This window comes from Pan paniscus, chromosome 23 (assembly GCF_029289425.2).
Source record: "Pan paniscus chromosome 23, NHGRI_mPanPan1-v2.0_pri, whole genome shotgun sequence".
Lineage (NCBI taxonomy): Eukaryota > Metazoa > Chordata > Mammalia > Primates > Hominidae > Pan > Pan paniscus.
In genome coordinates this window covers 52,197,879-52,214,206 of record NC_085927.1, presented here as the reverse complement: position 1 = coordinate 52,214,206, position 16,328 = coordinate 52,197,879, and the positions used below count along the sequence as shown (strand labels likewise).

The 16,328-nt window shown below is 52.5% G+C and overlaps 1 long non-coding RNA gene across 2 annotated transcripts; it reads left to right on the top strand.

Moving 5' to 3' along the window:
* Positions 1-11,099: 11,099 nt before the first annotated feature.
* On the top strand, positions 11,100-15,960 carry LOC100970302 (uncharacterized). Of its 2 annotated transcripts, none has more exons than XR_611106.4 (2): positions 11,100-11,665; positions 15,639-15,960. It is a non-coding gene; the product is annotated as an uncharacterized LOC100970302 (long non-coding RNA). The 2 variants fall into 2 exon arrangements; XR_611105.4 differs by having other exon boundaries at positions 15,221-15,960.
* The last annotated feature ends 368 nt before the right edge of the window (positions 15,961-16,328 follow it).

The following is a 16,328-nucleotide window of genomic DNA, read 5'->3' as shown; positions in this document are numbered from 1 at the left end:
CTCCTCTGATGCACCTGCCACCTCCCAGCCTCCATACCCATCCCCTCCCCAGTAGTAACCAATCGGGTCATTTGGGAGTGTTTTCTTCGTCGCTGCTTTTATGGCATCTAGGTGTCTACCTGTGAACATGTAAAATATGGAGCGCCGTGCGGGCTTCCGAACAGCCGCGATGCATTCATTTTGTAGGTGTTGTTTGCACTTGCTTTGTTGATGCAGCCCCACGTGGTGGGATCTGCCGGAGACAGCACACAGGAGCTGCCAGACTCCAGTTACAACAAAGGATCCTGCAGGACAGATGGATCCTAATTTAATCAGGCCCCCTATCGAAGGCCTTTTCAGTTGTTTATGATTTTTCAACCTCACATAAGGGGCTGCAGGGAACATCCTTGTACACACACACATCTGCAAAACTTTCCCTATGGGAAATGAGGAGGGATTCCTGGGACCCAGTGCATAGAAGTTCACTGTTCTAACAGTCGCCACCAAATCGCCAGGCCCCGAGGTTGGACTGGTTTCTATTCCTCGGACTCTTTATCTAGAATATTTCATTTAATCCTGAAAATAGGTCTGTGATGGTGGGCAGGGGTGATCTCCCCATTTTACCGAAGCAGAAGCTACCACTCAGAAAAGCTGACTGGCTCCAGGTCACACAGCCCAGGAGGAGCAACGCTGGGCTGCCTCGGCGTGTGTGCAGTCCTGCTGTCCCCAAGGGCATGTGTGCAGTCCTGCTGTCCCCAAGGCCAGGTAGGGGAGGTGATGGGGGAGGCAGAAAGAGCCATGGAGGGATGTGGTGTCCCCAGGAGTAGGGAAGCCCACAGAAGAACAGGTTTCCTTCAGAGATGGGCTGGCAGCCTCACATTCCTCTTATCCAATTTCTCAGAAGTGTGTGTGTGTGTGTGTGTGTGTGTGTATGTGTATGTGTGAAGTTGGGGGGGTCCTCCTGCCTCCCGGTATTCTCTCTCTTTGGGGAAATGGAGGCAGGTCCATAGAGCCCCAGGGGTTGGGCCTCCCCAGCAGCCCATGCCCACTGTGAGGCCTGGATCCTGGCAGCCTGTATGCTCTGATCCCAAGTCTACCCTGGAAATTCCCAGGCACAGCATGCCTGGAGGTGTGAGCCGCCTCTTAGAAGCTTTATAATCCCGGATAATGCTGCTGTAATTGGCATTGTTTTTCCATTACAATCCTTTCATTACCTGAAAACTGACTTTGCAAATGGTTATATCTGGAGTGGGTTTTATTTTACCACTTTGAGGACCTTGAGAGGCCGAGGAGTGGGGGCATTTTCTCTGTCTCTCCCTTGACTGCCCCATCCCCATCCCCCAGTGAGTTCCACAGGCCCAAGTGGGCCAGATCCTGGCCTTGGCTCAGGACATAGCCCTGTACCTTGCTGCCCACCATGGGCTGATCCAGGGATGTCTCTTCTCCCCAGATGCCCCTTCTGTCCCCCTGCCATCAAGTCCACCCATAAGAGCCTCCCTCCAACCCCTCCTCCTCCCAGCCATTCCCAGTCCAAACAAGTCTCACCTGATCTTTCTATAATACATATCTGACCACATCATTCCTCTCTCAAAAGCCTGCCATACCTTATGGTAATGGTCAATTCATTCCAACAAGGGGGCCACCATCATTCAATGGGGAACAGTCTTTTCAACAATTGGTGCTGGGAGAGCCAAACCTCTACATGACCCCTACCTCACACCCTATACCAAAACTCACAGTGGTTTCCACTGTCCATAGGATCGGGGCTCAACCCCTTAGTCTCACATTCAGGGCTCTTACCACTCCTACCACTCCTTCACTTTTTTTTTTCTTTTCTTTCTTTCTTTTTTTTTTTGAGATGGAGTCTCTCTGTGAGACCCAGGCTGGAGTGCAGTGGTGTGATCTGGGCACACTGCAATCTCCACCTCCTGGGTTCAAGCAATTCTTCTGCCCCAGCCTCCTGAGTAGCTGGGACTACAGGCACGTGCCACCAGGCCCAGCTAATTTTTTTTGTATTTTTAGTAGAGATGGGGTTTCACCATATTGGCCAGGCTGGTCTCAAACTCCTGACTTCAAGAAATCCACCTACCTCAGCCTCCCAAAATGCTGGGATTACAGGTGTGAGCCACTATGCTTGGCTTTTTTTTTTTTTTTTTTTTTTGAGACAGGGTTTCCCTCCTATCACCCAGGCTGGAGTGCTGTGGCGCAATCTTGGCTCACTGCAACCTCTGTCTCCCAGGTTCAAGCAATTCTCCTGCCTCAGCTTCCCAAGTAGCTGGGATCACAGATGTGTGCCACCACGCCTGGCTAATTTTTTGTATTTTTAGTAGAGACAGGGTTTCACCACATTGGCCAGGATGGTCTCAAACTCCTGACCTCAAGTGATCCGCCTGCCTCAGCCTCCCAAATTGCTGGGATTACAGGTGTGAGCCACCACACCTGGCCATCCTTCATTCTTTTAACAACATTTGTCCTGCTCCAACTATGTGTCAAGCCCAGTGCTATGGCTGGAATAAGAAATGGACAATCCTGTCTTCATGGAGTCCACCAGCTCATTTCTGATTGGCTCCTACTGGCCCAAAGTCACCCCAGCTCCATTCATGCTTCCATCTATGGCTGCTGTTCCCCAAGATGCTGAGCTCCCCACCTCTGAGTCTGGGCTCCTACCATTCTCCCTGCCCTGAGGCCCTGCACCCTATTCTTTGCCTGAGGAATTCCTGCTCAAATGCTACCTCCAGCTGGGCACAGTGGCTCACGCCTACAATCCCACCACTTTGGGAGGCCAAGGCAGGCGGATCACCTCACGTCAGGAGTCGGAGACCAGCCTAGCCAACATGGCAAAACCCCATCTCTACTAAAAATACAAAAATTAGCCGGGTGTGGTGGCACATACCACAGATATCAGCCACAGAGTAAAACTCCATCTCAAAAAAAAAAAAAAATGCTACCTCCACCGTGAAGTCTTCCTTAAAGCCCCCTCCCACACCAAGCAGTTTACTGAATCCTCTCATTTCTTTGACCTCTTCAAACTGAATCAGTTCACACACATCCATCTCCCCCAAGAATTCCCGTGTTTCCCAAGCATGGCAAACACCTCATTTGTCTCTCTTTGTCTGTGCCTGACTCACAGTAGGGGCTTAGGAGCTGTTTGTTCAAAAAATAAAGGAGTCTTTTCCTTTGCTGTTGATTCAACACCTGTTCTTAGTGAAAAAGGGATAATTTTTTTTTTTATTTCCAGGAAGTGATCTTTAATTAGTATATGACCCATTTTACATATGTGAAAATTGAGGCAGACTGTTGCTGCACCCACAACACCAGGAGAAGCAAGGCAATAAGAAGTGCAGGCTCTGGAAGGCCAGCAGCCTCCGCCTAATGGGGAGGGCGGGGGAGGCTCTGTGCTGAGCTGTTGGAGGCGAGGCCAGGCACAGGGGAAAGGCCGACATCCCCCTCCCCCACCTCCTTTCAATTCCTGGCTGCCAAGGCTGTCAAGAGGCTCTGAGGACACGTGCCTGCGTCAGGGGCCATGGGCCGTTAGGGTGGTTCTGCTAATTGATCCCAGAAGCCCTTGTGACTGCCAGGGGATGCCTCAGCGGACTCAGCAATGTCCTGACCGCTACCTCTCGCCTCACCAGATGGCCTCCCTCCTGCCTCAGCTGCCTCTAGGCCAGGCCACATGTCCCTGATCATTCAGGGCCTGAGACTCCCCCAAGTAGCCAGCAGAACAGAGCCCGGCCAGGGGTGGTGGCGGGGGTGTGTGGGGAGCACTGGAGAAGCTCCTTTTTTTCTCTGTCTCTCTGGCTGATTGGATGGTTTTCCAAAAAGAAAAATTTTAATGTGTTTTCGGTTTGGTTTTTTTTTTTTTTTTTTGAGACAGGGTCTCACTCTGTCATCCAGGCTGGAGTGCAGTGGTGCGATCACAGCTCACTGCAGCCTCAACCTCTGTGCTCCAGCGGTCCTCTACCTCAGCCTCCGGAGTAGCTGGCACTACAGGTGCGCACCATCACACCTGGCTAATTTTTTGTATTTTTCATAGAGACCGGGTTTTGCCATGTTGCCCAGGCTGGTCTCAAACTCCTGAGCTCAAGCGATCCTGCCACCTTGGCCTCCCAAATGCTGGGATTACCGGCATGAGCCATTGCTGCTTAGCCAGCACTCAGCCTCAAATGCCCCCACAACTTCCTCCAGCAGCCCCACAATCTCCTGCCCCTTATGGGTGGGGAACCCTGGCATGTCATGTGACGGGGGTGGAGTCAGGAGAGCTGCTGTCCTTCCTGACCCATTGGGACAAGTCTGTGCAGCTGAGTCCCAGGGATAAGGGTAGGACCCACAGCCAAGTGACCAGTTCCAGAAATAGAGATGGTCATTGTGGTGCTCAAGGCACCCCTACCTTCTTCCTGGGTTCAAGCCTGGAGCTCAAGATTGGAGTTCAAGATTGCAGAGAGCTTTAGAACTGCTAATGGGGGCCAGGCGCAGTGGCCCACGCCTGGCCAACATGGGTGAAACCCTATCGCAACTAAAAATACAAAAATTATCCAGACAGCCGGGCACGGTGGCTCACGCCTGTAATCCTAGCACTTTGGGAGGCCGAGGCAGGTGGATCATCGAGGTCAGGAGTTCGAGACCAGCCTGGCCAACATGGTGAAACCGTATCTCTACTAAAAATATAAAAATTAGCTGGGCGTGATGGTGGGCGCCTGTAATCCCAGCTACTCAGGAGGCTGAGGCAGGAGAATTGCTTGAACCCAGGAGATTGAGGTTGCAGTGAGCCGACATGGTGCCACTGCCCTCCAGCCTGGGCGACAGAGTGAGACTCTGTCTCAAAAAAAAAAAAAAAAAAGAACTGCTGGCCGGGCACGGTGGCTCACACCTGTAATCAGCACTTTGGGAGGCCGAGGTGGGCGGATCATGAGGTCAGGAGATCGAGACCATCCTGGCTAACACGGTGAAACCCCACCTCTACTAAAAATACAAAAAATTAGCCTGGCGTGGTGACGGGTGCGTGTAGTTCCAGCTACTCGGGAGGCTGAGGCAGGAGAGTGGCGTGAACCCGGGAGACAGAGCTTGCAGTGAGCCGAGATAGCGCCATTGCACTCCAGCCTGGGCGACAGAGCAAGGCTCTGTCTCAAAAAAAAAAAAAAAAGAACTGCTAATGGGTATGGGGATTTTTTATGAGGTAATGGAAATGTTCTGGAATGCAACAGCAGTGATGGTTACGCAACCTCGTGAATATGCTAAAATCCATTGAATTGTACACTTTAAAAGGGTAAATTTACAATATGTGAATTGCATTTCAATAACACAAAACAAAAATAAACCAAAAAAAATTGCCCTACTTAAACACTTTCTGTTGTCCCCTGTTCATTACCCTTAGGACAGAGCACACACACACTTCCCTGGGACATGGTTCAGCTTCTTCCTCCACCCAGCCTGCCCTGCCCGTACCCTTTCCTGCCCTTCCTCCTTTCCTCCTACAGAAGGGCCCTGCTGGGGCCTCTTTCAACGTCCAGGCTCTGGCTCATGAAACTCCCTCTACCTGTCAGATGGTTAAATGCCTACTCAGTTTTTATCTGTGGCAATAAGTAGGCATTGATCTCATTTCACAGATGAGGAAACTGAGCCTTAAAAAGATATAACAACTCGCCCAAAGTCACCTAGCTGGCAGATGGTGCAGTTGAGATTCAGGCCCCAGCAGTGGCTTCAGAATCCATGATCTGAACCACTTTGGTTGGTGGCTTTCTGTGGTAGGCTGAAGAATCCCACCCTCGCCAAGATATCCACATCCTAATCCTGGAACCTGTGAATGTTACCTTATATGACAAAGGCGCCGCAGATGTGATTAAGGATCTGGAGATGAGGAGATTATCCTGGATCATTACAATCACAAACGCCCTTATAAAGGGGGATGCAGAGGGAGATTACAGACCAAAGGCAGAAGGTGGTGTGATGATGGAAGCAGAGAAAGAGGTCTGAAGATGGTACGCCGCTGGTTTTGAACATGGAAGAAGAGGCCACAGCCAGGGAACAGAGTCCCAGAAGCAGGAGAGGGCAAGGAAACGGATACTCCTCAAAGCTTCTGGAGGGAACGTGGCCCTGTGAACACCCTGGTTTCTGCCTGTTGAAACTGATTCTGAATTTCCAGTCTTGAGAACTGTAAGAAAATAAATGTGTGTCGTGTTGTGGGTTTTTAAAAAATAATTTTTTTCTTTCTTTTTTCTCCCGGCTTTTCAATAGGGATAATGTGTGTTGTTTTAAGTCACCAGGTTTGTGGTGATTAGTTACAGCAGCCATAGAAAATGAAGACACTGGCCAGGCACGGTGGCTCACGCCTGTAATCCCAGCACTTTGGGAGGCTGAGGGCAGGTGGATCACCTGAAGTCAGGAGTTTGAGACCAGCCTGGCCAACATGGCGAAACCTGTCTCTACTAAAAATAGAAAAATTAGCTGGGTGTAGTGGTGCATGCCTGTAGTCCCAGTACTCAGGAGGCTGAGGCAGGAGAATCGCTTGAACCTGGGAGATGGCGGTTGCAATGAGCCAAGATCGCGCCATTGCACTCCAGCCTGGGCGACAGAGCAAGACTCCGTCTCAAGGAAAAAAAAAGAAAAGAAAATGAAGACACTTTCCCTCCTAGAAGAGCCTATTCTGCCTCCCAGGCTGGGCCCCTCTCTGAGAGGCTCTTCTGCCCCGAGGTCAGTGGCCCACCCTGTTTTGTGCTCCTTGGGGATGCTTCCTATGACCTCTGACCCTGGAGCTTGCCTCGGTCATGACCTCCATGCTCACCCTGACCTTGGGCCTCTTCTACGGCTCCCAGCACTGACTTCACCAGGCTGGAGTCATCTTCCAGTTGTCCAGGGGCAGGCACCAGCTCTGGGGCAGTGTGGAAGAGGAAAGTGAGGCTTGGAGGGGGGCACCGAATGCTCAAGATCACTCAGCTGGCAAGAGGCAGAGCCGCTGAATGTGTGGCCATGAGATGACCAGGGCACCCAAGCCGAAGGGCTCGTGAGGAAAGGGGCCACACTGGCTGCCCACTGCCCCTAGGTTCCAATCCCGGCACCCATCTGGGCCCACATAGAATTGGACCATTCCTGGTGGGCTTGGCTTTAGGAAAACCTGATAGCAAATTCCAAACCAATAAGAGCAAATAAATGAGGGGTGATTACCGACAATAAGAGAGGATACACTGCAGGGTGCCTCCAAATCGCATCTCCTCCAGTACGTTTTAAGTGCTTTATAGGTCATTAACTACTTGACAGAGAGAGCCTGACACTTAAAGCAAAGAATTTGGTACCTCTGCCAGGGAAAATCAATCAGAAATGAAGCTAGAGCATCAGAGGTGTTAAGATGTACCGGGTAGGCCAACGGGATTCAATTGACGCAGAATTTTAAGACCCTCTCCACTGTGTAAAGTAAGGCACACTGGTATTTGAAGCCATTTATAAATCCCAAACTAGAATTTAGAAACACTTAACCTCTCCCCTGCCATTTTTGTGTGTGTGTGTGGATGTTAATGAAATATTTCAAAGACATGGAAAAGTACAGAGATAAGCTTAAGCATCTAAGTCCCCCATCTGACTCTGTCAAATGAAATATTACAGCTATGTGCAGCTATGATTGAAGCACCCACTTTTTTTTTTTTTTTTTTTTTTTTTTTTTTGAGATGGAGTCTCTGTCTGTCGCCTGGGCTGGAGTGCAATGGTGCAATCTTGGCTCACTGCAACCGCAGCCTCCCAGGTTCAAGCGATTCTCTTGCCTCAGCCTCTCAAGTAGCTGGGACTACAGGTGCGTGCCACCATACCCAGCTAATTTTTGTATTTTTAGTAGAGACAGGGTTTCACCATGTTGGCCAGGCTGGTCTCGAACTCCTGAGCTCAGGTGATCCACCCACCTCGGCCTCCCAGAGCGCTGGGATTACAGGTGTGAGCCACTGTGCGCAGCCAACAGGTGCACCTCTAGAAAGAGGGTGCTTCGGATGGGCACAGTGGCTCACGCCTGTGGTCCCAGCACTTTGGGAGGCCGAGGAGGGAGGATCACCTGAGGTCAGGAGCTCGAGACCAGCCTGGCCAACATAGTGAAACCCTGTCTCTACTAAAAATACAAAAATGAGCTGGGTGTGGTGGTGCATGCCTGTAGTCCCAGCTACTAGGGAGGCTGAGGCAGGAGAATTGCTTGAACCCAGGAGGCGGAGGTTGCAGTGAGCGGAGATCGTGCCACTGCACTCCAGCCTGGCAGCAGAGTGAGACTCTGTCTAAAAAAAAAAAAAATTGGTGGGGCGTGAGGGCATGCACCTGTAGTCCCAGCTACTTGGGAGGCTGAAGCAGGAGAATCACTTGAACCTGGGAGGTGGAGGTTGCAGTGGGCCAACATTGCACTACTGCACTCTAGCCTGAGAGACAGAGCGAGACTCCGTTTCAAAAAAAAAAAAAAAAGGATTTTTCAAATCCTTTCTGTCTTCTGGCTCTGCCTTGTCAGGGAGACCTAAGCTGACCACCCACCCCTGCCCAAGACATCACTCCTTCCTCTGAAATCAGAGTGCAATTACTGCCTCTTTAATTAGCTTGGCAATTAATCACCAGCTGCTTATGAAACAGCTTTTATTGTCCTTGTCCATCTTGGGATGTGGGTGGGAATGAGGACCAGGCAGGAAGAGGGAGGAGGGGCAGGCAGGCAGGGCCCTGCTCTGGCACCAGGCTGGACAGGGTCAGCTGAAAAGGCCTGATGTCCAGAGGGTCGGCTGCCTCCCAACTCTGTTTCCACAGCTGCCAGGCACCAGGATCTGTGTAGTCCCAAGAGAACAGTGGGCAGCGACAGGGACATCCACCTTGTGCAGCCCTGGGGCCTCTGTTCTCGATGTTCCCTACTAATCAAAATGTTCTTTCCTCATTGAGCCTTGTTGAATTGTGTCCCCCAGAAAGATATATTGAAGTCCTGACCGCCGATACCTGTGAATGCAACCTGATTAGGAAATAGGGTCTTTGCAAATGTAATCTTCTTAAGATGAGGTCATACCGGATTAGGATGGGGCCTAAATCTAATGACTGATGTCCCTATAAGAAGGCCATGTGAAGACAGATGCAGGGAGCACTCATTTACCACACCACCAAGCCAGCTCCTCCTCTTCATGCCTCAATCTGGCTGCCTATGGGAGACAGGCTCTCAGCATTTTTCTAGTTGATTAACCCTTCTCTGCCCAACTCCGGGAGAAGCTTCTACACCTTCCTTTGTCAGAGGAAGCCCTCTCCCCCATCCCATCTCATACATCATCTCTCAATCAAAAGGACCTACTTGGGGGGGCATCCCAAGGACCCCCTCTCCGTCAGAGAACAGCAGCCGGGAAGTCAGTCTGCTTCACGATCCTCCCCATGACTTCCACAGGAAAATCCACCCCAAATGCCCCAAACTGTCAGAGTGGGCAATGCAGCATGGTTTGAGCAGAGTGCTTCCAACTTCCCCTGTGATGGGGGTGCAGAGGGGGGTTCAGGGGATGGATTCCCAGGAAGGGAAAGAGCCCAGCAGGTTACCAGGAATTTAACATGGAAGCAGAGGCTGTGTCATTCATACTGCCAGGCACAGTGCTGGGTATAGCATGTTCAAGCATGTTCATTTAAATGACACTTTTTTTTTTGAGACAGAGTTTCGCTCTTATCACCCAGGCTGGAGTGCCAGTGGCATGATCTCAGCTCACTACAACCTCTGCCTCCTGGGTTCAAGTGATTCTCCTGCCCCAGCCTCCCGAGTAGCTGGGATTACAGGTGCCCACCAGCATGCTCAGCTAATTTTTGTATTTTTTAGTAGAGATGGGGTTTCATGATGTTGGCCAGGCTGGTCTCGAACTCCTGACCTCAGGTGATCCACCCACCTTGGCTTCCCAAAGTGCTGGGATTACAGGCGTGAGCCACTGTGCCCGGCCGAAGTAAGTTTTTTTGTTTTTGTTTTTGTTTTGTTTTGAGATGGAGTCTCACTCTGTCACCCAGGCTGGAATGCAGTGGTGCCATCTCGGCTTACTGCAAGCTCCGCCTCCCGGGTTCACGCCATTCTCTTGCCTCAGCTTCCCGAGTAGCTAGCTGGGACTACAGGTGCCCACGACCACGCCAGGCTAATTTTTTGTATTTTTAGTAGAGACGGGTTTTTTTTTTTTCTTTCTGTCACCCAGGCTGGAGTGCAAGTGGTACAATCATAACACTGCAGCCTCCAACTCCTGGGCTCAAGTGATCCTCCCACCTCAGCCTCCCAAGTAGCTGGGACTACAGGTACACACCACCACGCCCAGAAAACTTCTTAATTTTTTTTTGTAGAGACAGGGTTTCGCCATGTTGCCCAGGCTGGTTTCGAACTCCTGGGCGCAAGCGCTTCTCCCACCCTGGCCTCCCAAAGTGCTAGAATTATAGGCGTGAGCCACAGGACCTGGCAGTAATAACCCATCTTCTAACCTATCTTGTGCTCTAACACAACACTCTTGATAGACGGGAAACTGAGCTCTGACACTGCACAGGGCATCACTGTGTAGAGGATCCGAGATCCAGTAATGTAAGCATGTCCCAGCATCAGCTCAGCCATTCATCCCCAGGTGACCGAATTTCTCTGCACCTCGGTTTCCTCATCCTCGGCAGAGAATAGTAATATCTCCTAGGGATGTTGCCAACATTAAAGATAGCTCTAAACACCTGTATGCATATTTTCCACTAATTCATTCAACTAACCGTTTTGAGCACGTACTGTGTGCTAGGCCCTGGGGAGACAGTGGTGAGCAGCACGAACCCCATGTCCCTATCTCCAGGTGCTGTTTGGTAGAGAAGGACAAGGAAATGCAGGTAGCGTTATGATAGGGACCACGGAAGCAGAGAGGAAAAGGCCGCAGAGTTCAGGAAGGTCCGAAAGAGCAGCGGCCACCGCCGGAGCGAAAAGGCAAAGAATGAAATCCACAAACCCCCACCCCTACGGCCTTAGTCCCTTCTTTGTCTCAGCCAATCAGACGTCAGCAGTGCTGGCCGACCGACCAATCAAGAGCTGGAACAGGAGCCCCAGTCTCAGGCCCGGTTTCCCGGGGGAGGGCGGCCGGAACCAGCGCGCCCCGCCCCTGCCCCGACCACGCCCCGCCCGCCCCGGTCCGGCCCCTCCCCAGACCACGCCCCGCTGCGGCCAGCCTCGCCCTCCCAGAGCCCCGTGGCCAGCGGCCGGCCGCGGGGCCGTTTTGTCCTGAGGGCCAGAGAAAGGGAGAAGGGGGTGGGGGTACAGCCACGTGGCCGCAGGAGGATTTACAACATTTTCTTTCGCCATCGATGTTATCGCAAAATGTGTGAGAGAAGCGGCTGCGCAGCCCGGACGGGAGCGTGAGGGCGCGGGCCAGGTAAGCAGCCCCGGCGGTTTCGCCGCGTTACGGGACTGCGGGGCGACCGCGGGCACCAGCCACGCGCAGCGGCTCCGCGGGGTCTCGGCCGGGTCCGCGCTCTGAAGGATCTCGAGAGCCATGGGTGGTGCAGGCGGGACCCTCGAGCTGCAGCATCTCCGGTGACCCGGGGTTGCCGAGGAGGTGGAGACCAGCACAGGTGGTCCGGCCCGGGCGCCTCCGAATCCGGGGGTGGTCAAGACGGATCCCCAAGGCTGAGGTCGGCAGTCCCGGGGACTCGCAGCTGTTGAGCCTGTGGAGACGCGGCCCCGTGACCGAGGCACCCTTCAGCAACCCGGGGGCAGGTGAGACCGTGTAGACTTGCGCTTGCGGTTGAACCGCGAGCAGGTGTAGACGCGGGCGGGTTCTGGACGCGGAAAGTTTGCCAGAGCGCGCTGAGCGGGCTGGCGGGGAGGAAGGGTCTGGGCGTAGGCGGAGCCGCGCCTCCGAGGGGCCAGGCGCACATCTGGGGCGGGGACGGGACCCACCTGTCGGGTCTCAGCCGCATCCCAGGGCGGAAGCTCCCTGGGCGAACTCCAAACTCCAGCCTCAGCGGCTGGAATTCGGGTGCCCCCCTTCCTCGGGAGCTGGAGAAACTGCAGCTGAGGCGGGAGAGGGATTTGGGGCGACAGAGCGAGACCAAAGGGGGCTCATTTTGAGACTTTTAGAAGGGATCATCAAGCGCTCACTCTGTCCCTGGCTCCGGGGAAGCCTGGGGAGTCTCCACCTCACTTGTGAGGAAGCTGAGGGACGAAGCACCCGTCCCACGCTGGTAATCAGACCCAGGGACTCAAACCCCATTTGTCCTGGCTCCTCTTCTTCCACCTCCGCCTCAGTGAGGAGAAAGGGTGCTAGCCATGGGGGTAGTGCAGGTGAGACCTGGGGCTGGGATGCAGGGAAGCCCTGGATTGAGACCTTCGGATCTGCTGGGGGTGGATCCCACTCCCTCTCTGTAGCTCCAGGTGGCCCCGCAGCACTGGGTGAGAAAATGAACGCAGGAGGGAAGCTGGTGGCAGAGTACTGGGCAGGGGGTGCTAGTGCCCACCTGCTTTGTGCCCGGGGTGCTGTGCCTGGAGCGCTTCGGGTGGGGCAGCGTATTTATGCGACACTCTCTCCTCTAGGGTAAGAAAGACACCCTACCACAGTCTCTGCCACAGGGGAAGGGCAGAAGGGTTTCCCTTGGCTGGAGGAGATCCCCGCATTTCTAGGGAGGTTCTTAGGGAGGTACAGCCTCATCTCCCATCACCTTCTGTCCCTTTGCCCCGGTTCCTACTCCCACATCCTCCTGTCCTGGGATTTCCCCTACTACAAAGCCTTTTGCACATGTCGTTTATTCTTTTGATCAGCAAATAGTTACAAATAGGCAGTGTAGACCACCACAGGTGGTCCGGCACGCCTATAAGTGCCGGGCATGCGCAATTCAGCAGTGACTAAGACAGGCCCGGCCTCTGCCCTCATAGGGCTTCCAGACCAGGGCAGGGATATAGATGAACAACAGACAGTCAAGAAGGGGACCAGGGTATGGGGAGGGGAGGCGACCTTAGGAGGATATCAGAGAGGGACTCTGCAAGGATGACAGTGAGTCAGAGCAATTAACACTCCTCATCCTTTGGGCCCCAGCACAAATGTCACCTCCTCCAGGAAGCCTGCCCTGACCTCCCTGACTTGATGATTCCACTATGATGGACTCTCATAGCATGGGACCACCCCCTCCATGGACACTTTTATGCCATTAATTGGTCAATGTTTAGCTCCCCCTGTCGATTGTAAGTGCCATGAGGGCAGGACCCAAATCTTTTCTGGGTGGATGGTAGGCAAAGCAAATAAAAGATGGGTAGGATTTCCCCAGAAAAACAGGAGTGGCTCAGCAAGGTCAGGCATCCAGATGGCAGAAACTTTTCTTTCCCCTTCCCTGGCCCGAGTCCTGGGCTCCACACCCCATTTGCCGTTCACAGAAACAAAGTAAAAGAAACCAGCAGGCCTTGTGAAGGGAGAGGCCTGGCACAGCCTGACCACTGCAGTGCCAAGGCTGGCCGGCTGCAGGGAGAGTGGACCTGCCAGGGGAGGCCCAGGGCAGGCGCTAGTCCTGTTCCCTGAGCTCAGACCGGCCTGTCTCCTCTTTCTTCTGTCCCATCTCTTGGAGACTTGTCTTCTTCAAGTGCTGCTCTGGGAGAAGGTGGTGGCCGACAGGGCCCCCAGAGTAGCTGGGATATAGGACCACAGTGACTGCCTGGCCTCCCCCATCCTGGTGGGCAGGGCCCTGGGCAGCACAGCTCTGACCCAGAGTCAGGTCTCTGGGCCAGCAATTGCTGCTCAGTTGACCCACGGCTCATTGAAACTCTCACTTGGAAATTAGGAACCCGGCTCAGGGGGACTGATTTTTTTTTTTTTTTTTTTTTGCATGGTTTCTATATACAGTGAATCCTCCCTCCCCTGGCTCCATTGGACCCGTGTGCCTGGCACTTTTCCTGGGGCAGATGAAGCCCTCGCAGATGCCTAACAAAGCTTTTCTCCAGTCTCCCACACCCCCCACTGCCCCACTTCAGGAGCTTTGAGTGGCCGCCACGCACAGCTAGAGAGACAGTCAACTTGCTTTATTCAGGCTCTGGCGGGGACAGAATAAAAGCAGCCTCCCCACCCACCCACCTGGCCAGCAAGCCTCCTGCCTGGAATGGCTTTAAAAAAATTAATTTGCAATGATTTGCTCCCTTCTGTTCTGTGGGGATCACCAGCATTTTAAATATGTATTTAGATCAGATTCACAACTCCCAGTTAAACCTCAACTGCCTCCCCGCACCCGGCAGAAAGAACACAGGATTCAGAATCAGGTGACTAGAAGTTCAGGCCAAGTTCTGCTAATGATGAGCTGTGTGGCCTTGGGCAAATTACTTAAGCTCTCTGTGCCTCCACTGGCTCCTCTGGAAACTGAGGTTAAGGATAACCCCTCCCTCACAGAGTGCTGCGAGGATTAAATTAGGTAAGTTCAGGGAAGACCTGGGCAGTGCCAGACCTATGTTTTCTTTTCCCTTGTACTGACTGTCCTGCTAATTAGCCTGGTGACCCTGGGCAGGCCACTCAGCCACCCCTGGCCTCAATGTCCTCATCTGTAAAGGCTGGGGGTGGGGATTGTGGTAGGAGATGAGGGCACAAATACCCCACCCTCAGCCCCTTCCGCACCCCCACTTCCTCCTGCCCTCTCCCCACCAGAGACGATACTGTCCCCCTCAACCACTTCTTTCTTGTTATCTGAGCACTGGGTTTTAATTGGCGATGGCCCCTCCCCAGCTGCCTCTCCTCCCGGCTCCCTGTGAAGTCTCAGGCTTGCAGCCCTGAGGGGCCTGCAGTTCCTGGCTCATTGTCAGGGGCAATTAGCTGTGATGTCACAAGCCTAGGTGGTGACCTCCGTGGGGCAGATGCTTAGGCCAGGCACCAGGAGGCCAGGACCCTGCTCCATCTGTGACCTGCGGGGCTCCCCCAGGCTCCAGGGGTCCCCATTACCAGTCGCAGGGAGGCAGGGCTCCTAGGCAAAGCCATTTCCATTTCTGCACTTGATGGCTCCTTGAAGCCCAGCCTGCGTGTAAATGAGTTCCACCCTGTGCTTTTGTTGGCAACTGTCGGCTCCCTGGAAGCAAGGGGCTTTGTCAGGAAGAACAAAGCTGTGCGGTGTTTTTCTGATTTGGGGGGAAGCGTGCTCCTGGGGGAGGGCTCAGCGCTTCTCAGTGTCGGTCTCCAGCCCTGGTTCTCAGACTTGCTGGTTTTGTTTTGGGTTCTTAAGTCCTATGGCTTAAGAGTCACATATGTTTGTGTGTGTGTTGGCTGAGGGTTTTTTTTTTTTTTTTCCTCCTTTTTGGCTTACATAGCGTTCCAGAGACTGAACTTCTCAAATCACTGCTTCAACAGCTTTTAAAAATCTGGACCTAGTTACTCCTGTCATCCATGTGTAAAGATTTAGAAAAAAAATCCCAAACCCAAGGGTGGGCAGCCGCGAGAATGTACAGCTCCTGGCAGTGTGCGCTCACCGGAGACTTGAGGTCAAAGCCCAAATGCTGAGCACCTCCTGGGAGGCGGGAGCATGGTCTGCTCAGTGCCAGACATCTGGATATTGAGAAAACATCTGGGTAGCTGGGGTTTTCAGGTTTCTGCCTGACATTTAATATCACAAACATTGAGCCTGCTCCTGTCCCCCGCCAGCCACGCGGCTTCTCCTCCCAAACATACCCAGCTCCTTCCCCTGCCTTCCTGACGGGTAAGAAACATCCATTCTTTCCAATTCCCCAGCGTTTTCCCCCTACCGGAAATCTGATGGGCTTATGACATCATGGCTGGCTGCTGAGCGATGAAGTGGATGCCACAAAGAAATCCAACATATCAGATAGATTCTGAAATCGGTTTCCCTCCAGCTGTAGTAACAGGCGTGAAGTCAGGAGAATTTGAGCTTTGTTTAAAAAATAAATAAATAAATAAACCATAACAAAGTCTTGCCCTGTATTAAATGCAATTTTCTTAAAAACAAGCAAACCTTTTGGACATCATTTTATTTTAATAGAAATGCTGAGTTTTATGAAACTAAAGTGGCTAATAAATCAGACCTGAAGCTTTGTGTGAGCGTTCCATTTCTGTTGAGTGTTTGTGTCCTTATTCACTAATAAAAGAGGAGCTAGGAATGGTTTATCTCTCTTCATTATTCAAATGAGATAGCCTTTTTTTTTTTTTTTTTTAGGCCAATAAAATTCACAGGGTAAATTGCTGGTTTATGTTTTTCCAGGAATCCATTTTTATGGAGCGACCCTGGACCTCACCGGTCTGCAGACACTATATTCCCCTTTGCTGGTTTTCCTGGCTGTGAAGCCCTTAAGAGAATGCAGTAAAGCTTTTCAGTCTCCTGGCTGGGCTCAGGGGATGACTGGCTGTCAGCAGGGTGGGACCAAGACCAGTGGGCCAGGCGCTTCTTGGGATGAGAAGCCTCTT